We start from the raw sequence: 13,286 nt of genomic DNA, 5'->3' as shown, positions 1-13,286 counted from the left end.
ATGTTTGATCGGCAAGGCTTTAAAACCCATGCAAATAATAAACTTTTGTGATTGTGAATAACTGCAGTGTCCTGTGAGTATAACTCTACCGCTGTTTTAATGTGATGTGAATGTATGTCGCTTTGTGCAACACAGTATGTTGAGACGGAGGACTGCAACTGACAGAAAGCACTATAGCACGATACAACGTTATTTCTTCAAAAGCAGATCGTGGAGACCTTTTAATCGTCCACGATCAAAATTGCACATCCCTATAAGAATGTTCATTTCAGACACAGCAAGTGTCACAGCTCAAATGTCCAAACCCCGCCTAATCACAAGCAAGGGGAAGTACTGCAATGGAAAACACTCTGAAACTGATTGTAAAATAATATTCCAAAGCAAATATACTACTAAGTTGGGCATGCTATAATTTTCACAAAATTTATTTCAAATTTACTTCAAGCACTTTCAAGGACCAGTATTTGTTTTCAAGTACTTTCCAGGCCTTGAATTCATGTGTACTTTCAAGGTGCGTGGGAACCCTGCTTAGTCTTCAAAGAATCAAGAACTGCATTGTGAATCATGAGTTCAGTGTTGTATACTGTAGCGAATCATGAGATTAGCATTATTAGTCCCTTACTGAATAGTCAAATAATTGTCCCATATATCATTAGTTTTATCAAATATCAAAATAACTAATTGCAGCTCTGTTGCTGAGTAATGACAGCAGGTATCCCCCTCCTTTTTAACTTTCTCCATATAATTAGAAAAATATCTAACTTATCAAAGATGCTGCAAATGAATTCCTCTTCTCAAGAGATGTTTAAAGATGAGGTTAATAGAGCATTTTCTTGAGCACTTCAACAGGTGTCTTCCATGTGAGGGTGACAGTGGGTTTTAGAGGGACATTCAAATGTCAGAAAGCTCTTGGGTTTCATCAGAAAGATGGTAATTTGTGTTCTGAAGATAAACGAAAGTCTTATGTGTTTATAACACCACAAGGGTGAGATTTTTTTTTTGATGAACTAACCCTTTAAAAGGAACACTTTTTTAACAATAGGCTCATTTTCCATCTCTCCTGGAGTTAAACATTTGTGAACCAAATCCATTCAGCCGATCTCGATCTGGGGGTACCACTGTTAGCATAGCTTAGCATAGAATCGGATTGAATCGGATTAGACCAGTAGCATCTCACTCAAAAATGAGTTTCTATATTTTTCCTATTGAAAACGATTCAATCCGATTCTATGCTAAGCTATGCTAACAGTGGTACCTTCAGATCCGAAGATCAGCTGAATGGATTTGATTCACAAATGTTTAACTCCAGGAGAGATGGAAAATGAGCCTATTGTTAAAAAAAAGAAAGAAAAAAAAAAAGTGGAGTGTTCCTTAAGGATCAACTATCGTCCACTGTTTTGTGCTCAGTCATGCATATATTTGGCTCTGGTAGACAGTAACGGAGCGCAGCAAACACTTTAAACGAACATACCCTTCGATTTGGTTGTTGGGTTTCCTCTTTTTTTTCTCTTCGGAGAGGGCCTGTTGGCCTGGCTTGCTCTCCGGCTCTGATCTGCAACAGAAAAGCATTTGCACCTGTTACTTAGTGAATCCTCGGGTGTTGTTGGATCTTCAACATTCATCTGCACTGAAGGGTGTATTACAAATCCTTATCCTTTAATGTTACACATTACGTTGCATGAAGTATAAAGCAGAGAAACATTAAAAGACCAATTTGACTTTAACACATCTTTCATTAGTGAATGGCTGATTTATTAGGGTTCTATAACCAAAGGCAGGTTTTCTAAAAAAGGATTATTTGGCTTGATGTAAAACACTATTCAACTCACCATCCACATCCGAGTCTCCGTCCTCGCTGCTTTGGGCAGGCTTTTTCTTGGGGGAAAAGAGGTCTGAAAACCCGTCTGAAAAACAAAAAAACGTCTTATCAGGTCTTCTGCAGTGTAAAAAGACCTTCTGAAATCATGACCAGATCTCGAAGTAAAGCTGCATTTTTTAAAGATGATCCGAGATTAAACAACCACAAATGTGTGAACACTTAACATCTTTTGATGGACTGCTAGATTCACTCGTTCAGTAATTTGATGAACATTACATGCACACATATGCCTTGTGGACAAAGCTATGAAAAAAAAAAAAAGCGACGGGCTGTAAATCAGCTACTACTCAACCTAGGGCTGGGCGATACATCGCACACGACTGTCACGCGCATTTCGTCAGTAAAGCCGGTTCCCCGATTACCGCTAAATCGCCGTCACCTGCTTTCAAATGGAGCGGCATTTAATAGACAGAACCGTAGATCACTGACAAGCTACGCAATATCGCGTTCATTATCGAAGGCGATTCATCTGCGATAATGAACACAATGTTGCGTAGCTTGTCAGTGATCTAACTCAACCCCTTGTTTGCATTAAATTTGTTGCACTGCTTTTCTGTATCTAACATTGCCTAAAGAGCCTAAGTCAGGCTCTTATTTTAACTAATGCTGTGAGTATAAAAACCATACTGTATGGTGCCTATCGTCCACTGTTTTGTGCTCAGTCATGCATATATTTGGCTCTGGTAGACAGTAACGGAGCGCAGCAAACACTTTAAACGAACATACCCTTCGATTTGGTTGTTGGGTTTCCTCTTTTTTTTCTCTTCGGAGAGGGCCTGTTGGCCTGGCTTGCTCTCCGGCTCTGATCTGCAACAGAAAAGCATTTGCACCTGTTACTTAGTGAATCCTCGGGTGTTGTTGGATCTTCAACATTCATCTGCACTGAAGGGTGTATTACAAATCCTTATCCTTTAATGTTACACATTACGTTGCATGAAGTATAAAGCAGAGAAACATTAAAAGACCAATTTGACTTTAACACATCTTTCATTAGTGAATGGCTGATTTATTAGGGTTCTATAACCAAAGGCAGGTTTTCTAAAAAGGATTATTTGGCTTGATGTAAAACACTATTCAACTCACCATCCACATCCGAGTCTCCGTCCTCGCTGCTTTGGGCAGGCTTTTTCTTGGGGGAAAAGAGGTCTGAAAACCCGTCTTAAAAACAAATTAACGTCTTATCAGGTCTTCTGCAGTGTAAAAAGACCTTCTGAAATCATGACCAGATCTCGAAGTAAAGCTGCATTTTTTAAAGATGATCCGAGATTAAACAACCACAAATGTGTGAACACTTAACATCTTTTGATGGACTGCTAGATTCACTCGTTCAGTAATTTGATGAACATTACATGCACACATATGCCTTGTGGACAAAGCTATGAAAAAAAAAATAGCGACGGGCTGTAAATCAGCTACTACTCAACCTAGGGCTGGGCGATACATCGCACACGACTGTCACGCGCATTTCGTCAGTAAAGCCGGTTCCCCGATTACCGCTAAATCGCCGTCACCTGCTTTCAAATGGAGCGGCATTTAATAGACAGAACCGTAGATCACTGACAAGCTACGCAATATCGCGTTCATTATCGAAGGCGATTCATCTGCGATAATGAACACAATGTTGCGTAGCTTGTCAGTGATCTAACTCAACCCCTTGTTTGCATTAAATTTGTTGCACTGCTTTTCTGTATCTAACATTGCCTAAAGAGCCTAAGTCAGGCTCTTCTTTTAACTAATGCTGTGAGTATAAAAACCATACTGTATGGTGCCTATCGTCCACTGTTTTGTGCTCAGTCATGCATATATTTGGCTCTGGTAGACAGTAACGGAGCGCAGCAAACACTTTAAACGAACATACCCTTCGATTTGGTTGTTGGGTTTCCTCTTTTTTCTCTTCGGAGAGGGCCTGTTGGCCTGGCTTGCTCTCCGGCTCTGATCTGCAACAGAAAAGCATTTGCACCTGTTACTTAGTGAATCCTCGGGTGTTGTTGGATCTTCAACATTCATCTGCACTGAAGGGTGTATTACAAATCCTTATCCTTTAATGTTACACATTACGTTGCATGAAGTATAAAGCAGAGAAACATTAAAAGACCAATTTGACTTTAACACATCTTTCATTAGTGAATGGCTGATTTATTAGGGTTCTATAACCAAAGGCAGGTTTTCTAAAAAAGGATTATTTGGCTTGATGTAAAACACTATTCAACTCACCATCCACATCCGAGTCTCCGTCCTCGCTGCTTTGGGCAGGCTTTTTCTTGGGGGAAAAGAGGTCTGAAAACCCGTCTGAAAAACAAAAAAACGTCTTATCAGGTCTTCTGCAGTGTAAAAAGACCTTCTGAAATCATGACCAGATCTCGAAGTAAAGCTGCATTTTTTAAAGATGATCCGAGATTAAACAACCACAAATGTGTGAACACTTAACATCTTTTGATGGACTGCTAGATTCACTCGTTCAGTAATTTGATGAACATTACATGCACACATATGCCTTGTGGACAAAGCTATGAAAAAAAAAATAGCGACGGGCTGTAAATCAGCTACTACTCAACCTAGGGCTGGGCGATACATCGCACACGACTGTCACGCGCATTTCGTCAGTAAAGCCGGTTCCCCGATTTCCGCTAAATCGCCGTCACCTGCTTTCAAATGGAGCGGCATTTAATAGACAGAACCGTAGATCACTGACAAGCCACGCAATATCGCGTTCATTATCGAAGGCGATTCATCTGCGATAATGAACACAATGTTGCGTAGCTTGTCAGTTATCTAACTCAACCCCTTGTTTGCATTAAATTTGTTGCACTGCTTTTCTGTATCTAACATTGCCTAAAGAGCCTAAGTCAGGCTCTTCTTTTAACTAATGCTGTGAGTATAAAAACCATACTGTATGGTGCCTTGCTAAAAGTAGGGGTGGTCCGAATACCATATTTTGAGCTTTGAAGCTCTGTAGAAATGATCATTTTTATTATCATTTCATTAAAAATACTAGTTACTAGCCCAGATAGCATGTAGTAATCGGCCCAAGCTCGGCTGCCCCGCGGCACCTGCGGCTCAGAATCGGCGTGTGTTAACCGGGCCGATTGTGGCCCGCAGCTCGCTCTGGGACATGTATATTTGTCAAGGCTGTAAAGCACTGGGCCGATTCCTGTTCACTGTAACTGGCCCAACTCTGGCTATAGAGATCTGTGCCACTTCTGGCCATGACTCGGCTTATGTTCAATCACAGATGGTTACAAAAGCAAAAATTAAAATTGTCTTAAAATTGACTTCCTGGTAGTATCTGATATGAATTAACTAACATTACACGTTTAATGTTGCGAATTTGTCAATAACAACATATCTGCGGTAAAACCTAATATAATAAAAGTGCCATATAAGAAAGAACATTCTCTAATATGTATAATATCAAATCCATTTATAAGTAATGTAGCAATTCATTATTTTATACGCTTTCATGTATTTTAAACACGCTTCACTGCGCGCTCAGGTGATTCATTCATGTTCACGTGCGTGGCAGGGGAGGGGTCTCGTACCTGTGCTAGTGGGTGAATCCGCCATGTTTGTGCGGTTTGAAGCGGACGCAAGCAAAACAATGGATTATTTACCAAGAGATATTAATGTATGGAGTCATGTAGAGAAAACAGTTCTTGTAAGCATCGACGCACGTTTACATTTGTAGTATTTTTACTTAGCAGAGGCTTATAAAGGAACTTTCTAAAGTTAACTTCACGTGGTTGCTGCGAACGCGGCTTGTTTGGCTTGTCTGAAAACGTTCGATATGCCACTACAGCTAATAAATGGACGAAATCTTTTCTATCTTTGATCTAAGCATTGATATGTGGATCTCGAGTTTTTATGCTGCATTACACTTAGATGAGCAACACTCCGATCTGCAAACAAAGAGCTGAGGAAGAGGATGATGACGGGCCTGCATTCACGAGAAAGAGCAGGTTTGTCTGTTTGTTTTTAGTTTCCACGCTAATAGATTTATATAAATGCAATTGTAATAAGCAACAGTTCTTTTACTCCATGTTTCTTCAAGAAGGTGAGTGAAGAGGATTTGTTTACTATCATAGAAGATCATTGTTTTCAAATAACCTCAATTAACTAAATACAAAAGCTAGTTACATAAGCTAGTTTCACTGATTTTGTTTTTTGTTATGATGAGAATGTGCTGCAATCCTATGCATTAGTATGTCTGAGATCATCTTCAGATGCTAAACTAGTTGCTTCTTCACTCAGCATGTTAAGACGCACAGAAATTAGTGATTACTTCTCATAACATCCCATAAATTGCTTTTAATATTTCTCTGTTGTGTAGTAATGAAGAGAAGTGTTATCATCGCTGAAGAAATTGCAGATTTGAATCCTCAGACACTGAGCAGTAAATAACACCATGGACACCATGTCCATGGCAAGATGTTGCAACTAGCAAGATGTTAGAGCCAATGAGAAAGCTGGTAAGTTAAAGTAAAGTTTGGCACATTCAGTTAGACCATGTTACTTTTATTAACAGATACTTGTATACTATTTGCTCTTTACAGGTTGAATGTAAACCTGAGTAAATGCCGCTACTTTAATGATTATTTCTAAGTTTACTGAGCGATGTAAACTGCTGTCATCCACGTCACATCATTGCTCTAATTGACGTTACCTGAAGAATCCTTTAAGCGTAGCAGATCTTCACAAGCGTCTGGAGCCAACTTATGTAAGTAAAGCAAAACATTTTTTTGTTTTGTTTTTTTCTTATTTGATTTTTGTAAGGATATCTTCATGAAGAAAAGGTATGGGCAACATGTGTTGCTGCTTTTTGTTAAGCACACTGACCTGAGAAATGTGATTTTATTCCTACATTCATGTGAATAAACTAGCAGTAGCTTTATCTATGATTAGTAAACCTTTACAATCTTTCTTTACTTGCAGGCTGAACTGGATGCTTCTGAAGAGTTAGCTTCAACACTGAAGGTAACTTCAGTTGAGTTGACATGTAAGTTGCGTGATGTCTCCTCAGATAACTGGGCACAGACCTGACTTTCTCTTTTCTGCATCCACTGTTGGTAATACACTTGTGTGGTTTTGGTTTTCTAGGTTTGTACAAAGTTACACCATATCACTGAAACGGCACGCGTCAAGATTTCAGAGACTCTGCGTGACATTTTAAACGTTTATGATCTTCAGGTGAGTTGAAATGTGTCAACACTTACTACCTCCATCACTGTCTTCACTGTATATAAAATAAAGTTGGCTTGCTTGTTTAACATGTTAATTTTGGCTTGACTCTGAAGGGCGTGCATGATATCAACATGAAACACATCGTAGCCCTCCGTGCTCCTCAGTGTACCTGTGTGAGGAGGACCCACAATTCTTCAAGACTTGACATGTAAGTATTCAGTGCATTAACAGAATTGCTAGTATCGGTGAATGTAACGTTCTACTTTTAGTCTACTGAGTGAAACTTACAGTTGGACCCTCTATGCTTATTTCAGGAGGCGTTGGGAGAGCCAGACATCACTGATTCTGTCATTGTGGTCAACGAAAGCACAAGTCCTTCAAGCACTGCAGTTGTGATAGAAGATGATCTAAAGTTTTATAATAAAAGACTAATCTTCAAAAAAAAATCTTCAATTGTACAGCTGGAGGTTTATTTTATTTATTTAGTTTTTGTTGTTTTTTGTCTTTTGAGTTAGTTTTTTTATGTAATGTCCTGCAGAGGTGCCTGATCCTGTTCCTGGAGATCTTCTTGCCTGCAGAGTTCAGCTAAGTTATTCAGCTCATTATTTTGCTAAGTACAACAGCAAAACTTTTTCCATTTACCAATGTATTTAAAACATTAAGTTTGTCTATACTTATTCAATTTTATACTCTGTGTATAAGTAAATACTAGGGCTGCCCCCTAATAGTGGACTAACCATTAGAAGAGACTTGAAGAGGCTTGGTCGACCAAGATTTTATTAGTTGGTTAGTCGCAGAAAAAAAAAACTCCACAGGAAGTAGCGAAGTCACGCAACGCAGTCGGTGAGGGACAGATCGTTAACGGCGGGAAATCCAGACATTCGTCTATCATTCATCGACCTCAAATATGGCTTATCACTTGAAACATGTAAGTAGTAGCAACTTTACAAGTCCACTAGCTCTAATGTTAGCCTAGTCCTATATAAATGTGCTCTATTATTTGGAATACATCTATATAAAGCTTGGAATGTCTTCAATTCAAATAGAAAATAAATATTCTCAGATTATGTAATCCATATGAAACTTGCATATATGCGATGATGAGTCAGCATTGTTGACTTAATCTCTGCAGCCGAAAACACAGAAAACATTATCAATGATTGAAATGTTTAGACAGTCTCCTTGCTGTTTTTTTCACGACACATTCATAATCGTTACATTTGCCGGTGCGCTGAGGCTAGCTTTATGCATGCGTTTGAGCGCTGATTAGGCTATGTATATATTAGATTAAAGGCTCATTATTATGATTTATGGCTTATTAATATAAATGTGCGATTAGTCGACTAATAGCTTAAATGAACGACTTGAAAAATCTTTAGTCGAGGGCAGCCCTAGTAAATACCAGTGTATAATTTTTCAAAATGTGGTAAATATTTACAATAATTGTATAACAACTGCTGTTATTTGATGTAATATAGTTTTGTAATTGTTTTGTAAATAAAATGTTTTCATGCCAACCAGATCACGTGAGTTCTTTACAAAGGGACATATAATTGCTTTCATAATAATGTGATGTTTGTATAGATTTAAGTAATGTTATTTATGTATTCTAATTTATATAATTAAAATGCAAGTAAGCGTTTTGGCTGGATATCAAATTTAAATGAAAAATGTATGAACACTATGTTAGATATATAAACGGGGCTGGGCCGTTTCTGGCGCGCTGTGCGCATTTGCGACGGCCCGATACCGGCTTGGTTCCGGCAGCTTTGGCATGGTAACGGTTGCCGCGTCTGGCCCGATTGACTCGGGCCGGAATCGGGCAGTGAGTACACCAGGCATCTGGTCCGAGTGCAGCAGAAGGAAGCGGGCCGAGTGGTTAGTCTCCAGCAGGCGAGAATCTAACCAGAACTGGCCCGATTGTATTTTGCTATCTGGGAGGGTTTACTGGGATTTTTAAAGTCACTATACAATTCCAGAACAATAATTTATCTATTTTTTTTATTTATTAGTTTACCGACTTAATGCAATCACTCTACCGGTGTGAAAATGCCATAGTTCTGAAACTGGGACTTAACTCTTTTTGGTTTAGTTCACTTTCACAAGCCAATATTTTAAAGCGTACCAAAATGTGTTTATTCAAGTCACATGCATTTACAACTGTTCTCTTATTAGTCAGTTTCCTCTGTCATCCATTAAAATGACTGACAAGTTCGCTCCACAAGCTTATTGCGCCTTAATCTGTGACCGTCAAGACACACGCAAACACTATAGGGATGTAGCCGTCATTCCCGTTGATGAATTATACCACGAAGTTGCACACAGTCGCAAAGCATGCACAAGTACTTAAAATTAAAAGCAGCCTCTGACCACGAATGTCATTGCCTTTCACTTTTATTTTTCCAAACTTTTTGAAAGATCACCTAATGAAAGGTTTGATTATTGTGTTTGTGAGAGGAACTGTAAGCAAGCAGAATACGGATGTTCTGCCGTTAAAAACTAAAATTAGAATTGATTCTTAAATTCTCTAAATCATTCTAGAACTCCTTTTTCTGGGAGGGGCTTTAAACAAAGTTTACAACTCTCTATATAGACAAATCTGAAATGTTAAAATTTAAAGCTTACCCTCATCGACCTCTCTTCCTCTCTTGACTCCTTTTTTTGTTTTTCTCTGTGAAACAGAAGTTGATGTGGGACTGTCACCTGTAAGTAATTAAAAACAATCAAATATTACTGCTTGGTTGTCTTGAAAAGTCATACGAACATACTTTTGATTAAAAGAGCTATATTTTTTTAAACAAGAACTGCATATATCAGCGTAATCACTAAAAGTACACACTCCTCACTTACGTTCACATAAAAGCAGTGAGTTAACTGCTGATGTACTTTGTGACTATGGTCACCTAAATAAGTGTTAATGTTTAGCTGTTTAAGATTCTTCCACCAAATAAATGAATGGTTTTCTCTTAAAAATGACCACAGTGGCTAAAGTTACTATTTAAAATATAAAGATGTAGGACTACACAATACAACTGCATTTAAAATAAACCAGAGCTTATACATACCACATACTGAAGGATGAAGCGTGTTAAGGTTCTTCCCTCTCAAGGTCTCAGTGCCTTGCTCCATTGCAAACAGAAGCTTACTTATCTTAGCAATTTGAAAAGTTTTGTCAGTCTGTCGGTAAAAGTCATGGTGAACTCTGATGTCATGACCCATGAACCTTGCGACTTGCTCCAGCTCTTGTTCACTAAGGTCCAAGAGTTGGCAGAGTGTGGCAACCTGTTTTCTTAATTTAGTTGACCTTAGGAGTTCTGGGTTTTCTGCTTTGCTTTCTTCTGCATATTTACGCAGACAGTCACATCCACGTATGTTTGTCATGACACCGGGTCTTGCAAAGAGATAAGGATTATCAGCAGGTACACCAGCTTCTTCTCTTCTTTGAACTAGCAAATCGATCGACTCTTTCATTCTCTTTGTCAAAAAAACAGGAACCTTCTTCCCTCGTTTCCCCCTGATTTCAATGCGGATTAAGATTTTGCTGAGCTCCTTTTCTAGTGGTGTCAATGTCTCGTAGATGTCCTTATTAATGGCAGTACAAGAAATGTTTGCCTTCTTGTAAATGTCAAGGGTCAAGCGTGATGCTTCCCCTTCACGACGTTTGTTAAAAATAATGACCTGTGCCAGAATACTTTCATTTAAAGCCTTGTATGCTTTTATATTCATCTGCTCCATCAGTGCAGCTCTTGCTTTATCCTCTACTGTCCTCAGATGATCTCTTAGACAAATCACATTTTTGGTAAGAGGGATGTCATCTTCTCTGTTCCACCTTTTCTCTTGCATAGTTTGGTGAGCAGTGATGGAAACACTGTTTCTCCAGTTTTTCTCTAGAAGTTCGAAGAATTTTTTTGCTTTTTTCTCAGCCAGATCATTATCATTCATGAGGGCTTGTCCGATCATGACCTCCACTGCCCCTTTGAGACAGAATCCAATTTTGACAGCAGTTGATGGTTTACCAAATTCATTTTTACCAGGGCTAAACTGTGTAAGATGTTTTGCTACGTTAACAACAAACTGAAATTTAGATGGGGTACACAAGTCTGCAAGGCTTTTGACACTTTTGTCCATTTCCTTTGCTACCAACATGAACCGTCCAAGCTCCCTCATTTTCTGAGCAATGTACTGGTGCCTCGACTTCACGCGACCATGTTTTCCATACAGGGATTCACCATACTTGCATATTAGAGAATCAGTTCTGATGTGAAACGAAACATCATCCTGACGCATATTATTGATGATCCTCTGAATTGCATCTGAAGAAACGGCTATAGGAAGCAGGCATGCAGCACGGCTCTGTACTCTCCCTCGTGTAGTTTTTGTCTCATCTTTTACACATGACTTCTTGGTTTTGCACGAAGACTCATGTCTCCACAGGTCATTTTTTCGAAACATACCGAAACAATACGGGCAAGGCAAATAATCCTTGACAGAGGCTTCATCAGAGGGCTGCTTCCAAGTCACTATTTGTCCCCTGCCTTTTTCCAGAACTTCTGCATTGTGTTTAAAGTCTCCTTTATTCCGCAACTGTTCTAAAAGGATCTTTCTTTCTTTTGACCGTAATGGAAAGCTGAAGGCATATGCCACATCTTTGATTTCGATATGCTTTCTCTCTAAATGCCTTGAAATCTTTGAGTGTGCTTGGTTACAGTACAGGCAATAATGTTTTTTGTCCCAAGCTCGTTTAAAGTCTTCCCTTTTTGTACAAGTTTTTAAGGTCACAGTTGATTTGCCCTTATTGCTTTTGTTTGTCTTGTGATGTTTTTTGTGTCTTTTCACATAAGTTACAGGGTTTTTTTGTTTTTTATTGGTGCACTTGCCTCTTATCTGATCTTCATCTTCACTCAAAGTTTTGTCTGAGCATTCACGTTCTTCTTCACTGGACAGGCTCTTACATGATGCACCCTTGGTTGGGCTCAAATCTTCACTGCTCAATGATGCACTCTTGGGATCTGGATTGTAATCTGGGTCTAATCCTCCACAGCTGGAAACCTCAGATTCCATGGAGTCACTCTCTGGCTCCTCATGAATATCTTCTGACTGTAAGATAAAAAAAGTAATCATCATGAGATAAAGAGTAACTTCATAAAGACACTTTACCATCATAGTTTTGAAGACAGGATATCTAAATTACTGATAACAAATTAGGTCAGTTGTAAATTTGTATTATATGCAGGGGTGCACGTGGCTTTTGGTCTGGCTCTCAAGGAAGCACCTGGAGATGCTGCTCAGTGCTCACACTTTACACATATCCTACAAGCTGTTGTCAGCACAAATTAAATTAAGTATTGCTTTATGTTTTTCAAGTAAATTTGTGCATTTCGGTGCAGACATTAAATAATGTAAAAGAAGACTGTATAGTCGTCACTATATACATTAAATGTAATTAATTAATACAATCTATCTTTGCTAAAGCTACAAAAGTGATTTTCTCTTTCTCTTTTGTTGTTCGATTAAGATTGGTGGTGACAAACAGTTGCTGTTGGCTGCTGTCACTTTAAGACAAATGCATGGATATAATGATACACATCTGGTTTACTTTCCCAACTGTTTACAACACAGTCGACACTTTATACTTGTCTAAGTGGATGCTGCACACTGGTGGTGGAGGAGGAGAGACCCCTGATATGATTGTAAAGCACTTTGGGTGTACAGTAGTACATAGGAAAGCGCTATATAAATGCCTCATTCATTCATTCATAAGGTACTGCCCTAATCATGATCGCTATCTTACAAGAAATGGAGTAAAATCCTACTCCAGCAAGTAAACATGTCCGTGTTCCTGTCCCTAATAATGCCAAAAATGTTGGTACTCAAAAGAGCCTACCTCCATGTTTTCTGGTGTGTATTAGGGGTGCAACGGTTCTCGGTAAAAAATCGAACCGTCCGGTTCTCCACTCACGGTTCGGTACGCACTTGCCCCGCGGTCCATCTCGAATGACGACGCATCTATTGGTTAATATGGTTTGTTTAAAACAGCAACGTGGAAAACAGACAGACAGAGTTCAGATAATGTATGTTTCAGTCGATGGATGCTCAAAACGTTACAACAACGATAATCAGAAAGCGTGGACAAAACAGTCACTCTTTGTAAACTGTTCACTGCGAGTGCCGTATGCTCTAATGTCCAGTCATTTACGCCGTCATCACCCGAGCACAGGTGAGACCTGAA

At 39.0% G+C, this 13,286-nt stretch overlaps 1 long non-coding RNA gene across 1 annotated transcript; it reads left to right on the top strand.

Moving 5' to 3' along the window:
- Positions 1 to 4,573: 4,573 nt before the first annotated feature.
- LOC137037884 (uncharacterized) lies at positions 4,574 to 8,574 on the top strand. Its single transcript, XR_010897323.1, has 7 exons — positions 4,574 to 5,835; positions 6,207 to 6,345; positions 6,430 to 6,593; positions 6,809 to 6,872; positions 6,974 to 7,063; positions 7,171 to 7,265; positions 7,372 to 8,574. It is a non-coding gene; the product is annotated as an uncharacterized lncRNA (long non-coding RNA).
- Positions 8,575 to 13,286: the final 4,712 nt, after the last annotated feature.

This window comes from Chanodichthys erythropterus, chromosome 15 (assembly GCF_024489055.1).
Source record: "Chanodichthys erythropterus isolate Z2021 chromosome 15, ASM2448905v1, whole genome shotgun sequence".
NCBI classification, from domain to species: Eukaryota; Metazoa; Chordata; class Actinopteri; order Cypriniformes; family Xenocyprididae; genus Chanodichthys; species Chanodichthys erythropterus.
Note: the sequence above shows the minus strand (reverse complement) of the source record. Positions and strands in the feature narration are given on the sequence as shown.